This window comes from Amphiura filiformis, unplaced genomic scaffold (assembly GCF_039555335.1).
Source record: "Amphiura filiformis unplaced genomic scaffold, Afil_fr2py scaffold_41, whole genome shotgun sequence".
Lineage (NCBI taxonomy): Eukaryota > Metazoa > Echinodermata > Ophiuroidea > Amphilepidida > Amphiuridae > Amphiura > Amphiura filiformis.
Window position 1 is genome coordinate 953133 of NW_027305505.1, and position 10761 is coordinate 963893.

Consider the following 10761-nt stretch of genomic DNA (forward strand, 5'->3'; position numbering starts at 1 on the left):
CTCACACCAACTTCGATCATTTTCTCAATTAACAAGGTGTGATTGATAAGATCGAACGCTTTTGAGAAATCTGTCAGAACCACTGTGCCAACGTTGTGATTTTTTTTCCGCACCCTGGTGGAGAAAATGCATGAGGTTAACTAAATAATGGCTGGTAGAAACTCCAGAAACATTGCCAAACTGTTTGATGTCAATAAAAGTCTTTTTCGTTTTAAAAGTGGGAAAATTCGTGAATTTTGATTGACAAAATAGCATGTAGACATCGTTTCCGAGCCTGCAAAATCACATCAAATTGTCTGCCTAGACGAAATATATTAAGGCATATGTTGAGTTACCAAGTCCCTAATAAGTATCTTTCTTGGGAGTGTTCAACATATTATTGCCAAATCATGGAGATATCGGCCCAAGGGACGGATATGAAATCTCGGCTGAGAAAAAAAGTGCGTGAGCCGAAATGCAATATTATATATATACAGGCCTATTTACATAATTTCCTATGACCTTACACAAGTGACCATGCTGAAATATAAAACTAGAGAGTTCGGTCGATGATGTTCACCATCAAGTTTGAACCTGTGATCAATATTGCTAGGCAAAAATTCACAGCAAACATGGCAAATTCCTCTCATTTTTTGGCCAATTTCAAAAAAAATTCCATGAACCCTTAAATATCAAGTTATGAATGGATTTCTCCCAAACTTCTCCAGGGGCTGTGAATTTACCCGATGTTGACGTAATGTAAGGTATATAGAAAAACGAGAACTGCCGCATTCTACTGTGAGATTCGATGAAAGTGCAAAATGTGACCACTTTAAACTTCAACGGCCATTATTTCAATGTTCATTTTCTCGGTAAAATTATGATCTAGGTACAAGATAACTCAATAAATACAGCATCTATAGGTACGCAATTATTCTCATCGTAAAAAGCATGATCGACTCAATAAACCGTTTTCTCATTTTTTTTTTTTTTTCTATTTCCGATTTTAGGCATATTTGGTGCAAATGGGCATTCATGAATTTTAAAAAGACCATACCGCATCTTTTATGGTCATTTCTCAAAAAATAAGGCCAATATCAAAAATATTTTTAAAAATTGAATTATTATTATATTATATTATATATTGAGTCTCAAGAATATGGAAAAAAAAAAAAAAACATTTTTGGAAAGAGTCTTTTTTTGTTGTTGTGATGTACAAAAAAAAATGCCAAAATTGTTTGGTGCTTTTCTTCAAAATTGTTGTCTTTACGCCAAATCTGTATTTATATTCAGATTTTTTGATGTCTTGCCGTTAAAAGAATGTATACTTTTATACGTCTTGCGTGAATAATTACAAAAATTACTTTTACTACATGCATGTCTGAGAGTACACAGCCACCTTAATAGATTCTAATAATATATACTGCGCCAATAAAGTATCCTTACACTTAAAATGATCACAATTTCCAAACTGAAAAAAATTGGGGTAAATTTGTTTTTTTAATAGATGTACTATATAATTGGACGAAGGTACAGTTTTAAAAGTGACAAACTGGCGTCGTCAATAGGATCCCCCACAATATGGGAAAAATGGTTTTCGACCCGGAACGCGTTCTTCGCACCCCCCCGCAAAATCACAAATTTGGTTAGGGGGGCTGGACGACGAACGTGAAAATCAAGCCCCCACTGCCAACTCATTGGGAAAATTTCCACCACCCCAACTCCAGCCGTAAAAATAGAGTCGCTATTTCACAGTAATTGGATTCCCATGTGTTTGTCTATCGCATCATTAAGCATCAATCAGCTGAAATGACCAAAACTGATTCGCGGACTTAGTACTTTGCTTCTTACCAAGCGACACAAGATGATTTGGCAAATGTTTGTCGTTCTCTAATCTTCTCTGCAGTCCTGAGCAAGCCCAAAGGGTACGGCCATCCTTCAGAGTAATGAGGCATGACTCGCCATTTGTGACCCGGCAGCACAAATGAACCGTAAATTCCCTAAATTGTATTCTGAGTCACGGTGTAAAATGTGTACGAAGGTCATTATTCATCGGTAACTTAAGCTGGCCCGACATCCGTCTCATTTCGATAGTCAAAACTAATCAATAATCCTATTGTTGAAGTGGATAATAAGCTTCTACCTTAGATGGCTATAGAACTTTTAATAGCTCTGGTCTTTGTTTGCTTATATTGCTAAATCCTGTTCAAGTGGTGGGTTACCAGGCATTGTATTTTGTACAGGTATGCATAACCAACAATTAACAATGAGAGAACTTTCTTAAACCTCGTTGACTTGGGGATGATTTGAAATGACCGCCAATTATGACTGTTTGATATTTATTGCCAACAATGTGGAAAAAGAGACACATGTAAAAACGTAAAAGCTATAATTTTGTTGAAGGAGCAAAGTTTAACAAACCATAACCTCGCTTCTGGATATCGTTTGAAGTCAAATGATATACCATTTCTAAGTTTATGATGTTTATTTTTTAAACACGAATTAAAACAAAATTGACCGGGGGAGGAATTTACGGCTCATTCGCCGTGGACGGTCACATTTTGGTATTTACAAATCTGAAATTGGCAACTGTGTGCACCTGGTTTTGTCCTAGTTCTGCCCATTTGTTGGCGTCGGGATGTTGTTCTTTGTATTTTTGCTGAAACTGCTCGAGTGTGATAGTGGCCATGAGTATATACTATAAAATTTATTTGTTCAAAATAAAAATAATTAATTGTCAGGCGGCCGCCGATTTTTCCGGATTGGGGCCTTGCCCCCCCACCATGAGCTGTGTGCCCGAGGAAGATAACATCAGCACCAAGCCAATGCCGAGCGACAACACCCCGATTGAGCTGGAAGCACAGCGGGCAATTAAACTGTACTAGTGTCCCTGCACATCCTACGGGTACTACTTGTTGCTAAGCAACCGTGTTACAATTGGACCACCTACACATAGTACGGCGAGTAGTGGCACATACCTACGGGTACTACTTGTTGCTAAGCAACCGTGTTCCAATTGGACCACCTACACATAGTACGGCGAGTAGTGGCACATACCTACGGGTACTACTTGTTGCTAAGCAACCGTGTTCCAATTGGACCACCTACACATACAAACGGGTACGGGTACGGCGAGTAGTGGCACATACCTACGGGTACTACTTGTTGCTAAGCAACCGTGTTCCAATTGGACCACCTACACATACCTACGGGTACGGGTACTACTTGTTGCTAAGCAACCGTGTTCCAATTGGAACGTCAAAATAAAAAATGATTATCTGTATAATTGACATAATTATGTACATTAATTATTTTTTCATTTTGAACAAATAAATTCATAGCATATACTTTTGGTCATTTCAGCTGATTGATGCATACGGAGTGGGTCTATCGGCGAGTAGTGTCGGCTTAAATTAAGCCAAGCAATGTTTTAAAGGCCTTGTTTCGCCTTATCTGTTCTAATCAGCAGTTTTTATATATGCTGGGTGCGCCATATGGCTTTATCTCATAACGTTATTCATGTACGTGAGCTGTACGGAGTGTGGTCCAAAGGTCAAGGGTATTTGTATGAACGCCGTTGCGGAAAATAATATAATTATTTGAACACAAAAAAATCCCACCATATATAATGGCGTTGAATCGGGTGGTTGACAAATTCAAGGAATTCTATGGAGTTGACAAAAAAAAGTCCTTACTTTGCCGTGTACATTAGATGGCGAAAAACTGTTTGTAAAATACGACGGGGACTGGTATTCGTTGATGAGGAAGAACGGTACATTTTACAAGAAAGACAGTTTGTGCAGAATGTACAAGGCCCCATTCATGAATGCGTTATTTAACAATCTGCGGGATGCGTATAGTGAAGACCTTATCTCATTTTCTGATGATGTAAAACTACCCCTTCAACCAAGGGAAAAAAAGCGTACTATTTTGGACGAACCGATACGAGAAGCGGAAAAGTATACAGTGGTTAATAATGCCACATTCCGCCCCCTTGGCAGTTCATACGTTGAGACGTTGAGGGGTACTGCAATACTTACACCGTCGGAGCGTGAAAGGTTCACATCGGCTTTACGCGAGCCAACAGAGTATTGCAATCCCGCTATCGCAGAATTATTCGCCAAAATGGATATGTCCGACTGGCTAGAACATAGATATTCCGCAGAGCCAAGCATTGACATCGAATCAATTACGCTGAATGAATTTCCGCTTATAAGCATTGACTGGGCCAATAAACCAGTGTCGTGCGGCCCAAACCCCATTGTGTACACAAAATGGTCGGATTGTAAGCAGTTTTGGGATTCGCCCGATTTCAGACCCAATAGATGCATGTTGAGTGCGTTCCTTGGGAAATTTAAGCGTATTCTAGAGGCCAGGCAAGTTACACCGCATCCTGATTTGAATTATGCCGGGTTGTGGAAATTAGCGAAGCCCGATATCCCAATGCCCAAAGAAGATGAGCCGTGGTCTATGATATGGAATGATGCAAAAATATGGCTGGAAAAATGGCGCATCCCGGGGTTGGTAATAGATATTGATGGCAAAGTTAGATGCCGATACGACCCAGTAAGACCATATTAACCAGATAATACTAGCCCCAGATTTGATATCTTGATGCACAACGAGCATGTTTGGGTGGTCAACAAGAACGTGGAGAGCTTCCGCTATAGGTTCAAAGACAAGCCAGTCGAAACAGAAATGCCGACGCCAAGGAATTCCGATGCCATATCGGATAAATGGCCCCGTCCAGCGTCTACAAAGGACCAGATTCTTCATTGCATTCATAGCACGGAGGAACTGATGGAAATATACAACGCAATCAATAAGAGTGCCGACGTTGTCATCATTACCGGGGAAGAACCACAAACCTTCGTTAAGGAATTGGTTCAAAATCACGGCATAGAGCCTGGGAAAGTAACTTGCCGGAATGGCAAGGTTGACGGCTTCTCTATCATAAAATTCCTGGATAAAAAGCAAGCGAACATACGTGTAAAGCGTGCGTTGGATGGCGATATACTGGGGGACCAGCCCGATGATAGAAAACAGTGGACCCATCAAAACATGAGAATGTTATGAAGTGGATAGAGAGGTTGTCCGCGGAAGTGATGCCCAAGGCTGGCATTTCACGGTATAGCGATGAGGTGTTGGAGTTGTTCGACACGTACCGTAGAGGGCCGCTGTGTAAATTGGTGTATGGGGCTCTAAGGCATGAATACAATGGGAAAGCAGCATTGGGCATTGATGTTGCAAGGGCTTATACGTCAATAATGCACGATATTAAGGCAATCCCCGTATTTTCCAAGTTTGACAAGTTTACTCCCCACAGTAAAGTGAGACCCGCCTCCCCACAGGGCATAAACTACAAACACCCCGCAAGCCCACATGAGATGGCTTTCTTTGCGATACGAGTGCGGAATACCGACCCCATTTTGTTTCCTGAAACTGAGGATTTTGTGCCGTGCTCGGTATTGAAGTACGCGCGCGAGCAGGGCATAGACTTTGAAATCCTGGGCCAAGTTGTGCCACACAAGGTCGTCGACGTGAATCCGGCCGGTGTGTTAAAATGTATGAAAGTGACTCGCAGGATTGCGATAAGAAATATGTCACCAATTTGGTGTATGGCCTTGCCGGCCGGAAATACAACAAATCGTCGTTTGGCCAGATATACCAGGATGAGGAAGAGGCAAGGTCTTATAGCATGTATAAGATGAAATTGGAACTGGGACCCAACTTGTATCTTGTGGTCGAGCAGTTGAAACGCGTATTGTCAGAAGGGTACAGGCCTGTGGCCCATATGATATTGAATGGCATGAGGATATTGCTTCATAGGCTGGTTAATGCCATTGGCGAAGAGAATGCGATTGCCGTTAATACGGATTGCGTCTATACGGCATTGTCAGAGGATGCAGCGTTACAGCGTCTGGCCGCCTTTCCATTCAAGAGTCCACAGCGGAGTCCTTACGATAACATTGGCAGTCTGAGATTTGTGAAGGGGGCAATTCCCCTGAATCCCGGCGCATCTTTACCCGAGTACCATATACTGCCCACCATGCCATCGTTCCCCATGCAGCGCCAACTGCGTATGCGCGATGAATTCGATGAAGAGGGCACTCCTTTGTTGGTTGTCGGCAAGTACCCCGGAACTGGCAAAAGCAGAATGGCATTGCACTGGAATCGCGATTTACTTGCCATATGCCCCACAAATGCGCTGTGTGATGACCTTAAAAAGCAAGGGTATGACGCCATCACAACGCACACTCTTTTAGGCAATGCGATGAAACCTTATTCGAGGAAGTGTTCTTTTATCCAGTTTATCAGCTGGAGTGGATTGCGGAGTTCATGAAAGGGAATGACAAGGTATTCGTCGCAAATGGCGAGCCCGCGCAGAATGAACCAGTTGGGCAGGTGCTTAATGTAAACTTTGACGACTGTTACAATGAGGTTTTGGCACAAATGTTTCCTCGGCGGCTGAATTTATTGACTTCCAAACGATATAGCGCTGCTAATAGGGGGAGAATGGAAATGCTGTACGATGAGCTGATGAATCGTGGGGACCAGCGCCCCTTCGTTATAGCGTCTAGGTATCTTGCCGTCGTAGAGTGGGATGATTTGAAGCATACTCCAAATGCCGCATTTGCCTCACACATCGCATTTACAAACGATTCTGTTGACAGAGTAAATGCTTGGGCGCAGAAAATCCGCGTTGACGACCCCTGCTGGTGTGTAGGAGATGTCGCCGTTGGCCGTACATATGGTCGAGTTGCAAAGAAACGCAAGATTAATTCCAATGCCATGTGCACGATTAAAAAAGTTACGGATACTCATCTTGTTATAGTGGGCAAAGACAAGATTGAGCGCGAATTGACAATAGCCAGCGCACCCAAGTTTCTTCGGCGTCCATGGTGCAGGACTGGGCATTCAATACAAGGCCAAACTATAGGCAATAAGCTTTATATTCATGACGCGCAGATGGCAATGGCGACCCAGTGTTGGCTCCGTGTCGCCGTTACACGATGTAAAACGCTGGATATTACTTTGGTAAAATACAAGGACCGCCTGCGAGTGCCCAAGAGAATTGTAAGTAATAGAATAGCCCACCACATAGATGCCGACAAGAAGAAGCAAAGAACATTTGAGGAGAAGGATTACGTTACTGTGGATTGGGCTACGGAAAAAATCAAGCTACAAGGATATTCCTGCGCTGTGTGTTGTGAGCCACTGGACAAAGACTGGTCCATTGACAGAATTGACAACGCCCGCGCTCATATCAGAGAAAATTGTCAAATATCTTGTCGCAGATGCCAGCATGCAAGTTCGCACCGATAAATATATATACATTATGGACAGGGATGCAAATTGTGCGGGAGCGGGGAGCACCGCTCCTAGGAAATGAGAGGCAAAATTGAGGAAATAATGCCATGGGAAGAAAAAAAAAAAAAAGAAAAAAGGAGGGAGAGAGAAGAAAAGAAAAGAGCAGAGGAAGAGGGAAAAGAAAAAGAAGAAGAGTGAGGTACAAGATAATAGGGGATGGCTGTGAGGAAGTGAAGCTACTGAATGGAAGAGAGGAAATCTTTAAAGACACTGGTTGTGCAAAATTTGGAGGAATACACATTATTGTGGAAGGTGTTAGTGTTAGAATATGGAAATGGGATATGAGGAAATTTACAATTCATCACCATAGGAGGCATTCAATGTAATTTAACAGGAAAAAAGAAGTTGGATGAAGACAGGTGGAAACAGAGCTCATATCTGAGGAAATTTAGAGAGGCAGCAATCATATCTGAGGAAATTCATAGAAAGGCAGCAATGAGGATTGTATGGGAACATAAGTCATGAAGGACTTCAGTGTATCAATACTAATGCCACTGAGAAGAGGACAAACTGGAAAATATTGAGGAAATTTAAAAAGAAGAACATATAGAACAAAAAACAAAATAATGAAAGAGGAATAGGGGGTAAAGGAAAATAAAAGGGAAAGGAGCCTCTGTCCGATCAAAATTGACCCAAACTGGTGTAAAATACCAAACTTTTGGCACACATTGTCATCGTAAAGCTTCTTTTGGAAGCTTGAAGACCTAACACACAGTCGCTCTAAAAATAAACGCTATGTTAACATTCTCATCTTTTGAAGTGTAGATTTGAAGTGCGATTTTATGCATGGTATGATTGAGGAAATCTTGAGCCTAAAAACCTTGCTCCTGAGGAAGAAATCACAATTTGCACCCCCTGTAAATGGAATCCATTTTGTTTGCCACTAAAAAAAGGATACCGTCTAACAGCAAATGACCAAGCGTGTGATAAAACCACAGGAATATGCCCCGACTGGTGGTCCCGCGGGTACATACCAAGCTGATTTGGTTTTCTTTGAGGAGTTGAGTCGCGTAAATCATGGCTACAAGAGTATTTTAACAGTTATTAGTGCCAACAGTCGATACGTGTATGCGGAACCATTGAAAAAGAAGAGCGATACCCCCGACGCGATGGCGCGCATTATCAAAGCTGCTCAGAAACGGGAGCCCATTAAAGTATTGTGGACAGACCCGGGTACGGAATTCACGTCTAAGAGGTTCGGAGCAACCCTCCGCGGGGTGGACCACCGCATCACAGAACCCAAGAATCATGCGCCTCTTGGCAGAATAGACCGCTTTCATCTTACTCTCCGCACAATCTTAGAGCGATGGTTTTTGCACACTGGAAAGAATAACTGGGTTGATTCATTGCCCCAAATAATTGAATCGTATAATTCGCGAACTAGTCGTGCTATTGGCATGGCCCCGGCCGAGACTAAAAAAAAGGATATTATTCGTATCCAATATGACGATAAAGCACGGGCAATGAGAGTGGCATCGCGCGTTGATAAACTTAATTTGGTACCTGGTACGAAGGTGAGACATATTACAAACAAAGTTGGTTTTACAAAGGGCAGTGCACCAAAATGGTCGTCCACTGTATGTACATGAAATCCAAAGGAGAGAGGGTGTCGAAAGATTTAAAGTTAAGGGGTTGCAGGGGACGTATAAGGATTATGAACTTCAGGCCATTGCCCCGTCAACGCGGAGGGTTGGGTATGGGGATGCAAATGCAGAAGAGCGAGAAAAAGAAAGGAAAACAAGACAGATACGCGTAGCAAGGAAAATTAAACGCGAAGGGATTGAGCAGCGTGCCCCTTCGCCCAGAAGCTTACGAAGTGGCAAACAATTATAAATCAGCAACAATCATTGAATGATTATGTCTTCTTTGAAATTCCGGGTTATTTAAAGCACATCTTTCAGCTGTTTTGGTTGCCAAATTAGCAATTTCCTTCTTCTTGTTTTGAATGTGCGGGTTATTTTCTATCGCTTTCACTCTGGCAAATGACATTTTTTAAGGTTCTTTTTGCTACTATTATTACGTCCCATTATATATATCTACATGTGCAAATCTTTAATATGAAATTATAAATAAAATATCCCTATAATATAAAATGAACCCATACAATTTTGATGAGGACCAATTGACAATACCGCGAGTATCATACTACCACCCGAATTACAATCCGGAATTCCCAGTATTTAAGGATTGCGTGCCACATTGGATGTGCTTGCAATGTGCAGTGGGGTTAAAAGTCATAGAGCACTACCTACAATGCCCCAAGTGTGGATTTATTGTCATCAAAAATCTCCGCACTGGATGGAGTGGCCTCAAATACCCACTGCAAAATTCTAGTTATAAGTATGAGCTGCATTACGAAAGGTGGATGGATTGCATCTTAGTGAGAGAAAAAATTACTCCGGCGTTAGAGAAGGTCATCAAGGATGTAAAAAATGAACTAAGCGCCAACTCTGAAGTTGAGGGTGTACCGCTTAATGATGTGAAATCTGCCAGAAACGTGTTAAAAAAAATAGGGCATCAACAACATTATAAACACGCGCCCTTAATTCTGAAAAGAGTTAGCGGAATAGGTCCACCAGATATCCCCGATAACATACTGGAGCAGTGTAAATCTATATTTTCAGAAGTTATGAGAGCGTAAATATGGGGTTCCTCATCACCAAATGCCGCTGGCTACCCCTATATTATCTATAAGATATTTGATGCGATTCTCCCCGTTTCCGTTGACGCGGAGGGTCAGCGCGGGGTTTTAGATTATATACATCTGCCCACCAAATCTACTCTTGCTAAGGGTGATAAAGAATGGGCCCAACTACAAATATCTATAAGCAAGATATCCCAAAACCAAAATCCCGGCGCCAATAATTACAAGCTCCCCGGTTTGCAATGCGGATAGGGTTTGCTCGTCGACATAATCTTTCAATTGTGGTTCGGGACCCACCCCGTTAACGCGGAGGGTTGTGCCAGTTATGTAATAGTACTCTTGCATTGCATCGTCAACATTCTTGAATTGCCTTTCTGATTGTGCTTCTTCGCGAAGTTTTCGATTAGCGTAATCCAATTGCTGCAATCTCTTTTGGTTCCAGGTATCCCTCTCACGTTGCAGCCGTTCCAACGCCAAATCGTGCCTCTTGCGCTCTGCATCATCGCCAATTAATCTAAATAGGTAGGAACTGCCTGTGAAAGCTAGTGCATTGGCTATCGCTCCACCCAACATTGCCGCCATTATATATATATCAGGTTATTTTTTTAGCCGCGCTCATTTTATTGGCGTGCTTGGTACAATGCTATCGGGTAGAATCTTTTGCTTTACCAGCCAACTCCGAGTCATTTCAGCAACAAATACATTTACAGCCAGCTGGCCCACATCTTTAGCGTCCAACTTGCCAAGGCTCGGTGGTTTAATTTTGA